This window comes from Oncorhynchus nerka, linkage group LG12 (assembly GCF_034236695.1).
Source record: "Oncorhynchus nerka isolate Pitt River linkage group LG12, Oner_Uvic_2.0, whole genome shotgun sequence".
NCBI classification, from domain to species: Eukaryota; Metazoa; Chordata; class Actinopteri; order Salmoniformes; family Salmonidae; genus Oncorhynchus; species Oncorhynchus nerka.
In genome coordinates, this window is record NC_088407.1 from 66097171 (window position 1) to 66107270 (window position 10100).

A 10100-nucleotide genomic window follows, 5' to 3' on the forward strand; every position below is an offset into this window, starting at 1 on the left:
GATAATTATTCTAATGCCTTACATCAGCTATTGTGAAAGACCAGATAAATTAAACTGATAACAAAATATTCTGAGGACAAGATGGCACAGGCTAAATTGACCCCTACACTCAACACAAATTATCTTTCAATGTACTGTCCCCAACTAGAATCAGTTCCACATTTGGGTTTAAACTTCCGACTTCAACTGTATGTCCAAAGTTTGGGGCAGAACATGATAGCAGTACTCTATCATTTTAATCATTTTAGTCAATTAGATTCTTGCTACGTAAGCTTAACTTTCTGAACATTCGAGACGTGTAGTCCACTTGTCATTCCAATCTCCTCTGCATTAGCGTAGCCTCTTCTCTAGCCTGTCAACTATGTGTCTGTCTATCCCTGTTCTCTCCTCTCTGCACAGACCATACAAACGCTCCACACCGCATGGCCGCAGCCACCCTAATCTGGTGGTCCCAGCGCGCACGACCCACGTGGAGTTCCAGGTCTCCGGTAGCCTCTGGAACTGCCGATCTGCGGCCAACAAGGCAGAGTTCATCTCAGCCTATGTCTCCCTCCAGTCCCTCGACTTCTTGGCTCTGACGGAAACATGGATCACCACAGACAACACCGCTACTCCTACTGCTCTCTCTTCGTCCGCCCACGTGCTCTCGCACACCCGAGAGCTTCTGGTCAGCGGGGTGGTGGCACCGGGATCCTCATCTCTCCCAAGTGGTCATTCTCTCTTTCTCCCTTACCCATCTGTCTATCGCCTCCTTTGAATTCCATGCTGTCACAGTTACCAGCCCTTTCAAGCTTAACATCCTTATCATTTATCGCCCTCCAGGTTCCCTCGGAGAGTTCATCAATGAGCTTGATGCCTTGATAAGCTCCTTTCCTGAGGACGGCTCACCTCTCACAGTTCTGGGCGACTTTAACCTCCCCACGTCTACCTTTGACTCATTCCTCTCTGCCTCCTTCTTTCCACTCCTCTCCTCTTTTGACCTCACCCTCTCACCTTCCCCCTACTCACAAGGCAGGCAATACGCTCGACCTCATCTTTACTAGATGCTGTTCCTCCACTAACCTCATTGCAACTCCCCTCCAAGTCTCCGACCACTACCTTGTATCCTTTTCCCTCTCGCTCTCATCCAACACTTCCCACACTGCCCCTACTCGGATGGTATCGCGCCGTCCCAACCTTCGCTCTCTCTCCCCCGCTACTCTCTCCTCTTCCATCCTATCATCTCTTCCCTCTGCTCAAACCTTCTCCAACCTATCTCCTGATTCTGCCTCCTCAACCCTCCTCTCCTCCCTTTCTGCATCCTTTGACTCTCTATGTCCCCTATCCTCCAGGCCGGCTCGGTCCTCCCCTCCCGCTCCGTGGCTCGACGACTCATTGCGAGCTCACAGAACAGGGCTCCGGGCAGCCGAGCGGAAATGGAGGAAAACTCGCCTCCCTGCAGACCTGGCATCCTTTCACTCCCTCCTCTCTACATTTTCCTCCTCTGTCTCTGCTGCTAAAGCCACTTTCTACCACTCTAAATTCCAAGCATCTGCCTCTAACCCTAGGAAGCTCTTTGCCACCTTCTCCTCCCTCTTGAATCCTCCTCCCCCTCCCCCTCCTCCCTCTCTGCAGATGACTTCGTCAACCATTTTGAAAAGAAGGTCGACGACATCCGATCCTCGTTTGCTAAGTCAAACGACACCGCTGGTTCTGCTCACACTGCCCTACCCTGTGCTCTGACCTCTTTCTCCCCTCTCTCTCCAGATGACATCTCGCGTCTTGTGACGGCCGGCCGCCCAACAACCTGCCCGCTTGACCCTATCCCCTCCTCTCTTCTCCAGACCATCTCCGGTGACCTTCTCCTTACCTCACCTCGCTCATCAACTCATCCCTGACCGCTGGCTACGTCCCTCCCGTCTTCAAGAGAGCGAGAGTTGCACCCCTTCTGAAAAACCTACACTCGATCCCTCCGATGTCAACAACTACAGACCAGTATCCCTTCTTTCTTTTCTCTCCAAAACCCTTGAACGTGCCGTCCTTGGCCAGCTCTCCCGCTATCTCTCTCAGAATGACCTTCTTGATCCAAATCAGTCAGGTTTCAAGACTAGTCATTCAACTGAGACTGCTCTTCTCTGTATCACGGAGGCGCTCCGCACTGCTAAAGCTAACTCTCTCTCCTCTGCTCTCATCCTTCTAGACCTATCGGCTGCCTTCGATACTGTGAACCATCAGATCCTCCTCTCCACCCTCTCCGAGTTGGGCATCTCGGCGCGGCCCACGCTTGGATTGCGTCCTACCTGACAGGTCGCTCCTACCAGGTGTCGTGGCGAGAATCCGTCTCCTCACCACGTGCTCTCACCACTGGTGTCCCCAGGGCTCTGTTCTAGGCCCTCTCCTATTCTCGCTATACACCAAGTCACTTGGCTCTGTCATAACCTCACATGGTCTCTCCTATCATTGCTATGCAGACGACACACAATTAATCTTCTCCTTTCCCCCTTCTGACGACCAGGTGGCGAATCGCATCTCTGCATGTCTGGCAGACATATCAGTGTGGATGACGGATCATCACCTCAAGCTGAACCTCGGCAAGACGGAGCTGCTCTTCCTCCCGGGGAAGGACTGCCCGTTCCATGATCTCGCCATCACGGTTGACAACTCCATTGTGTCCTCGTCCCAGAGCGCTAAGAACCTTGGCGTGATCCTGGACAACACCCTGTCGTTCTCAAATAACATCAAGGCGGTGGCCCGTTCCTGTAGGTTCATGCTCTACAACATCCGCAGAGTACGACCCTGCCTCACACAGGAAGCGGCGCAGGTCCTAATCCAGGCACTTGTCATCTCCCGTCTGGATTACTGCAACTCGCTGTTGGCTGGGCTCCCTGCCTGTGCCATTAAACCCCTACAACTCATCCAGAACGCCGCAGCCCGTCTGGTGTTCAACCTTCCCAAGTTCTCTCACGTCACCCCGCTCCTCCGCTCTCTCCACTGGCTTCCAGTTGAAGCTCGCATCCGCTACAAGACCATGGTGCTTGCCTACGGAGCTGTGAGGGGAACGGCACCTCACTACCTCCAGGCTCTGATCAGGCCCTACACCCAAACAAGGGCACTGCGTTCATCCACCTCTGGCCTGCTCGCCTCCCTACCACTGAGGAAGTACAGTTCCCGCTCAGCCCAGTCAAAACTGTTCGCTGCTCTGGCCCCCCAATGGTGGAACAAACTCCCTCACGACGCCAGGACAGCGGAGTCAATCACCACCTTCCGGAGACACCTGAAACCCCACCTCTTTAAGGAATACCTAGGATAGGATAAAGTAATCCTTCTCCCCTCCCCCCTTAAAAGACCTAGATTCACTATTGTAAAGTGGCTGTTCCACTGGATGTCATAAGGTGAAAGCACCAATTTGTAAGTCGCTCTGGATAAGAGCGTCTGCTAAATGACTTAAATGTAATGTAAATGTAATGCATAAGGGGAATGTGAAGATGAGTCCAAGTAAAGTGCTTTAATTGTGGGGGTGCCCACAGTATTGCATATGGGGATATGTGCAGTGATAAAAATACAGGTGGAAGTGCAGCAGGTGTGGAGTGAGTGTAAAATCTCATGTCAAATCAAATCAAAATGTATTGGTCACATACACATATTTAGAAGATGTTATTGCGGGTGTAGCGAAATACTTGTGTTCCTAGCTCCAACAGTGCAGTAGTATGCAGAAGCAGTGAAGGCAGTTCACGCAGAAACAATTGGGGCACCTAGAAGAGCAGATAGGGATGCAGGTTGGGCATGATGTAGGGAGCAGATTGGGAGCAAACATTTAAACGTGTTAACCCTCGCAAGGCTGCAGGCTCAGACGGCATCCCCAGCCGCGTCATCAGAGCATTCGCAGACCAGCTGGCTGGTGTGTTTACGGACATATTCAATCAATCGTTATCCCAGACTGCTGTTCCCACATGCTTCAAGAGGGCCACCATTGTTCCTGTTCTCAAGAAAGCTAAGGTAACTGAGCTAAATGACTACCACCCTGTAGCACTCACTTCCGTCATCATTAAGTGTTTGAGAGACTAGTCAAAGACCATATCACCTCCACCCTACCTGACACCCTAGACTCACTCCAATTTGCTTACCGCCCCAACAGGTCCACAGACGACACAATCGCAATCACACTGCACACGGCCCTAACCCAACTGGACAAGAGAAATACCTATGTAAGAATGCTGTTCATCGACTACAGCTCAGCATTTAACACCATAGTTCCCTCTAAACTAGTCATTAAGCCTGGGTCTCGACCCCGCCCTGTGCAACTGGGTCCTAGACTTCCTGACGGGCCGCCCCCAGGTGGTGAGAGTAGGTAACAACATCTCCACCCTGCTGATTCTCAACACTGGGGCCCCACAAGGGTGCGTTCTCAGCCCTCTCCTGTACTCCCTGTTCACCCACGACATGTACGCCTCCTACTCAATCATCAAATTTGCAGACGACCCTACAGTGGCTTGATTACCAACAATGATGAGACGCCCCACAGGGAGGAGGTGAGGGCCCTCAGAGTGTGGTGTCAGGAAAATAACCTCACACTCAATGTCAACAAAACAAAGGAGATGATCGTGGACTTCAGGAAACAGCAGAGGGAGCAGCCCCCTATCCACATCGACGGGACAGTAGTGGAGAGGGTGGAAAGTTTTAAGTTCCTCGGCGTACACATCACGGACAAACTGAAATGGTCCACCCACACAGACAGCGTGGTGAAGAAGGTGCAGCAGTGTCAGCAGCACTGCTCCGCCCATAACCGTAAGGCTCTCCAGAGGGTAGTGAGGTCTGCACAACGCATCACCGGGGACAAAAGACCTGCCCTCCAGAACAACTACACCACCCGATGTCACAGGAAGGCCAAAAACATCATCAAGGACAACAACCACTCTGTTCACCCCGCTATCATCCAGAAGGCGAGGTCAGTACAGGTGCATCAAAGCAGGGACTGAGAGACTGAAAAATAGCTTCTATCTCAAGGCCATCAGACTGTTAAACAGCCATCACTAACATTGAGTGGCTGCTGCCAACATACTGACTCAACTGATTTAATAATAGAAAAATTGATGCAATAAATGTATCACTAGCCACTTTAAACAATGCCACTTTATGTAATGTTTACATACCCTACATTACTCATCTCATATGTATATACTGTACTCTATACCATCTACTGCATCTTGCCATCTTGATGTAATAAATGTATCACTAGCCACTTTAAACAATGCCACGTTATATAATGTTTTCATACCCTACACTACTCGTCTCATATGTACTTTATATACTGTACTCTATACCATCTAATGCATCTTGCTTATGCCGTTCGGCCATCACTCATTCAATAAGTTTTATATTTTATTATTAATTCCTTTACACTTGTGTGTATAAGGTAGTTGCTGTGAATTTGTTATGTTAGATTACTTGTTAGATATATACTCCATGGTCGGAGCTAGAAGCACAAGCATTTCGCTACACTCGCATTAACATCTGCTAACCATGTGTATGTGATAAATCCAATTTGATTTGACTTGATTTGAGATTGGGGGAGAACACAAGACTGATAGTAGACATGAGAAAGGTTGTTACATTTGTGATAGCAGCAATCAATTGCAAAGAACAATTTAAATCTAAAAATAAGAAGATACAGATAATAGTGGAACAGCCATTGAAGTATCTTGGGATCACAGGACTGACATGGGAAAATGCACAGGATGACCTCAATAAGATTGAGAATCAGTCCAGAGACGAATTATGTACTCGTTAATTTGCATTATGGTGTTAATCCTTAAATGGAATGCAAGAAGTTTGATGACTAATGGGCAAGAGTTCAAACAGTTTCTTGAGGTGTTACCATTCTAACCTGATGTGATATGTTTCCAGGAGACATGGCTTAAACCTACTCTAGATTTTGTAATACAAGGTTATGTTGCAGACCTTAGAGATTGGCTGGCAGGGGGAGGGTGTGCTACCGTTATAATGTGGGGGATCCCATATAGGTGTGTATGAGAGGGAGTTGAACAAATGTATGTCAGTGTAGAGGTGTGGTTGGGAGGGAGGAATATGGTAATAGTGATTTTTTCCAACCTGTGTGAGAGACTGGAGTTGATTACCCTTGGGAATGTAGAAGGTCAAGATAGAAGACGGGTAATGTGGTGTGGAGATTTTAATGCTCATAGTACGCTCTGGGGAGGGGTACAGACTGATGTAAATGGACAATCGTTGGAGGACCTACTGTATGAGAAAGGGCTTGTGAGTCTTAATGACAGCCGGGGAACAAGGATTGACCCAGGAACTGGAAATAAATCTGCACTGGATCTTGCTCTGATCTCAAGTTCAATGGCAGGCAGATGTAGTTGGGAGGTTTTGGAGGAATCTACAGGGGGTAGTGATCACTATCCTATCATGTGTACTGTAGGAATGAAGGTGGAAGTTTCAGTAGGAGATGGATATTTGGGAAAGCAGAGAGGGGTCAGTTTCAGGAGTTGAGTGAACAGGAGCTGTTTCAGGTTGATATCAGTTCAGATATAGAAACAGTGAATGATAGAATAAGAGGAGCAATAGTAGGGGCCTCAAGGCAGGTGATTCATATGGGTACAGGGGGGAGAAGGAGCAAGGCAGGTCATTCCTATGGGTACAGGGGGGAGAAGGAGCAAGGCAGGTCATTCCTATGGGTACAGGGGGAGAAGGAGCAAGGCAGGTCATTCCTATGGGTACAGGGGGAGAAGGAGCAAGGCAGGTCATTCCTATGGGTACAGGGGAGAAGGAGCAAGGCAGGTGATCCATATGGGTACAGGGGGAGAAGGAGCAAGGCGGGTCATTCCTATGGGTACAGGGGGAGAAGGAGCAAGGCAGGTCATTCCTATGGGTACAGGGGGAGAAGGAGCAAGGCGGGTCATTCCTATGGGTACAGGGGGAGAAGGAGCAAGGCAGGTCATTCCTATGGGTACAGGGGGAGAAGGAGCAAGGCAGGTCATTCCTATGGGTACAGGGGGAGAAGGAGCAAGGCAGGTCATTCCTATGGGTACAGGGGAGAAGGAGCAAGGCAGGTCATTCCTATGGGTACAGGGGGAGAAGGAGCAAGGCAGGTGATCCATATGGGTACAGGGGGAGAAGGAGCAAGGCGGGTCATTCCTATGGGTACAGGGGGAGAAGGAGCAAGGCAGGTCATTCCTATGGGTACAGGGGGAGAAGGAGCAAGGCGGGTCATTCCTATGGGTACAGGGGGAGAAGGAGCAAGGCAGGTCATTCCTATGGGTACAGGGGGGAGAAGGAGCAAGGCAGGTCATTCCTATGGGTACAGGGGGAGAAGGAGCAAGGCAGGTCATTCCTATGGGTACAGGGGGGAGAAGGAGCAAGGCAGGTGATCCATATGGGTACAGGGGGGAGAAGGAGCAAGGCAGGTCATTCCTATGGGTACAGGGGGGAGAAGGAGCAAGGCGGGTCATTCCTATGGGTACAGGGGAGAGAAGGAGCAAGGCAGGTCATTCCTATGGGTACAGGGGGAGAAGGAGCAAGGCAGGTCATTCCTATGGGTACAGGGGGAGAAGGAGCAAGGCAGGTCATTCCTATGAGTACAGGGGGAGAAGGAGCAAGGCAGGTGATCCATATGGGTACAGGGGGAGAAGGAGCAAGGCAGGTCATTCCTATGGGTACAGGGGGAGAAGGAGCAAGGCAGGTCATTCCTATGGGTACAGGGGGAGAAGGAGCAAGGCAGGTCATTCCTATGGGTACAGGGGGAGAAGGAGCAAGGCAGGTCATTCCTATGGGTACAGGGGGAGAAGGAGCAAGGCGGGTCATTCCTATGGGTAGAGGGGGGAGAAGGAGCAAGGCAGGTCATTCCTATGGGTACAGGGGGAGAAGGAGCAAGGCAGGTGATCCATATGGGTACAGGGGGAGAAGGAGCAAGGCGGGTCATTCCTATGGGTACAGGGGGAGAAGGAGCAAGGCAGGTCATTCCTATGGGTCATTCCATGGGTACAGGGGGAGAAGGAGCAAGGCAGGTCATTCCTATGGGTACAGGGGGAGAAGGAGCAAGGCAGGTCATTCCTATGGGTACAGGGGGAGAAGGAGCAAGGCAGGTCATTCCTATGGGTACAGGGGGAGAAGGAGCAAGGCAGGTCATTCCTATGGGTACAGGGGGAGAAGGAGCAAGGCAGGTGATCCTATGGGTACAGGGGGAGAAGGAGCAAGGCAGGTCATTCCTATGGGTACAGGGGGAGAAGGAGCAAGGCGGGTCATTCCTATGGGTACAGGGGGGAGAAGGAGCAAGGCAGGTCATTCCTATGGGTACAGGGGGAGAAGGAGCAAGGCAGGATGGGTACAGGGGGAGAAGGAGCAAGGCAGGTCATTCCTATGAGTACAGGGGGAGAAGGAGCAAGGCAGGTGATCCATATGGGGGGGAGAAGGAGCAAGGCAGGTCATTCCTATGGGTACAGGGGGAGAAGGAGCAAGGCAGGTCATTCCTATGGGTACAGGGGGAGAAGGAGCAAGGCAGGTCATTCCTATGGGTACAGGGGGAGAAGGAGCAAGGCAGGTCATTCCTATGGGTACAGGGGGAGAAGGAGCAAGGCAGGTCATTCCTATGGGTACAGGGGGAGAAGGAGCAAGGCAGGTCATTCCTATGGGTACAGGGGGAGAAGGAGCAAGGCAGGTCATTCCTATGGGTACAGGGGGAGAAGGAGCAAGGCAGGTCATTCCTATGGGTACAGGGGGAGAAGGAGAGGCAGGTCATTCCTATGGGTACAGGGGGAGAAGGCAAGGCGGGTCATTCCTATGGGTACAGGGGGAGAAGGAGCAAGGCAGGTCATTCCTATGGGTACAGGGGGAGAAGGAGCAAGGCAGGTGATCCATATGGGTACAGGGGGGGGGAGAAGGAGCAAGGCAAGGGTCATTCCTATGGGTACAGGGGGAGAAGGAGCAAGGCAGGTCATTCCTATGGGTACAGGGGAGAAGGAGCAAGGCGGGTCATTCCTATGGGTACAGGGGGGGAGAAGGAGCAAGGCAGGTCATTCCTATGGGTACAGGGGGAGAAGGAGCAAGGCAGGTCATTCCTATGGGTACAGGGGGAGAAGGAGCAAGGCAGGTCATTCCTATGGGTACAGGGGGAGAAGGAGCAAGGCAGGTCATTCCTATGGGTACAGGGGGAGAAGGAGCAAGGCAGGTCATTCCTATGGGTACAGGGGGAGAAGGAGCAAGGCAGGTCATTCCTATGGGTACAGGGGGAGAAGGGTCATTCCTATGGGTACAGGGGGAGAAGGGTCATTCCTATGGGTACAGGGGGAGAAGGAGCAAGGCAGGTCATTCCTATGGGTACAGGGGGAGAAGGAGCAAGGCAGGTCATTCCTATGGGTACAGGGGGAGAAGGCAAGGCAGGTCATTCCTATGGGTACAGGGGGAGAAGAGGCGGAAGGGGAGCAAGGCAGGTCATTCCTATGGGTACAGGGGGGAGAAGGAGCAAGGCAGGTCATTCCTATGGGTACAGGGGGGAGAAGGAGCAAGGCAGGTCATTCCTATGGGTACAGGGGGGAGAAGGAGCAAGGCAGGTCATTCCTATGGGTACAGGGGGAGAAAGAGTAATGCAGTAACGCTAGTGGACTGAAGAGAGTAGAGAAGCTGTGAAGAGTAGGAACAGGGCTTTCAGAATGTTGAAAAGGTCCCATAATTACCAGCACCTGATTCAGTATAAACAGGCACAAGCAGCAGTAAGGAGGATCATTCAGGCAGCTAAGTTGGTGCCGCTTTTGTGGAAACATAGGTAGGACCACTCCTGTGGGAGAGGTATGGGGGATGATTAAGAGGATTAAGAGTGGGGTCAGACAATATTGGGATCTCCCTGAGCTGAAAAGTTGGGAATTCTTGTAGTGAGAGATGGCAGAGATGTTAGCACAGGAATATGTGAAGGTGCACAGCTCAAATAATCTGACAGAAGAGGAGCAGAGTGGGAGAGAGAGGGTCAGAGGAGAACATTGAATGCCCCTTTTCCATTGGCTGAGATGAAGAGAGCATTAGCTAAAGCTGGGGTTGCATCGTCTGGGAAGGATGAGAAGTGTTACATCATGATGAATTTCCTCTTAGCTAGCTACATAGTCGTCGTTGTA